Below are 859 nucleotides of genomic sequence, written 5' to 3' on the forward strand. Positions count from 1 at the left end.
GAGTTTGCCAGCTTCTGCCACCCATAATATGGTTTTATTTAAACACAAACATACACATGAGTTGTCTGTTCATTTTCTTCACTGTGCAGTCTGGCATTAGGATTGGTGACTCTGATGGCCATCTGGGCTGCTCTTTCTACAATGACTTTGCGGTTCTTGGAAGAAACGTTGTGTACAATCTCAGCACAATAAGATTTGTTGCACATCTCAGCAATACTTCCAGTTCCTTGACATTAAGGACCAGGAACTTCTGGAAGCCACTGGGTAGCATGTGTTTTGTTTTCTTGTTGCTCCTGTAACCAAAGTTGGGCATCCAGATCTGGCCCTTGAATCTTCTATGCACACTGTTGTTAATACCTCTGGGTTTCCAACAGTTATGCTTAATCTTGACATATTGGTCTGACTGGTGCTGGATGAACTTCTTGGTCCTCTTTTTGACAATCTTGGGTTTCACCAGGGGTCTGATGGCAGCCATGATACCAGAGATGTGACTGCCAATTTGGTAGGAAGTGCCAAGGAAGAGAGGGGAAGCTAAAGTGATTTATATATATCCATGATTTCTATGCTTCATTCATTCACAAACACTTCTTGAGCTTAAGCTTTTCTGTAGGTACTAGGAAGGCAGAGGAGCTAAAATATAGAGTCAGTCTTATGAGGGGACAGGTGAGTGCAGAAGGACCAGCACAATGATGAATCAGAGGGACTGGGGGATGCCTCACTGTGCTTGGGGAGGCCTTGGATGTCTGCACTATGTAGAGAACATTTGAACTTTCTCTTAAAGGATGACTGCCGTTTATAAGGAGAAGAAGGAAAGTGTTTCCTGGCGATGCCAGAGTTCCCAAAAAAGAAGACTTAGAGG

At 43.7% G+C, this 859-nt stretch overlaps 1 pseudogene; it reads right to left on the minus strand.

Annotated features, from left to right (window-relative positions):
- Positions 1-38: 38 nt before the first annotated feature.
- LOC103272435 lies at positions 39-475 on the minus strand (annotated as a pseudogene).
- Positions 476-859: the final 384 nt, after the last annotated feature.

The sequence above is a fragment of the Carlito syrichta genome, unplaced genomic scaffold (genome assembly GCF_000164805.1).
Source record: "Carlito syrichta isolate Samal-C Ts95f unplaced genomic scaffold, Tarsius_syrichta-2.0.1 Scaffold111507, whole genome shotgun sequence".
Lineage (NCBI taxonomy): Eukaryota > Metazoa > Chordata > Mammalia > Primates > Tarsiidae > Carlito > Carlito syrichta.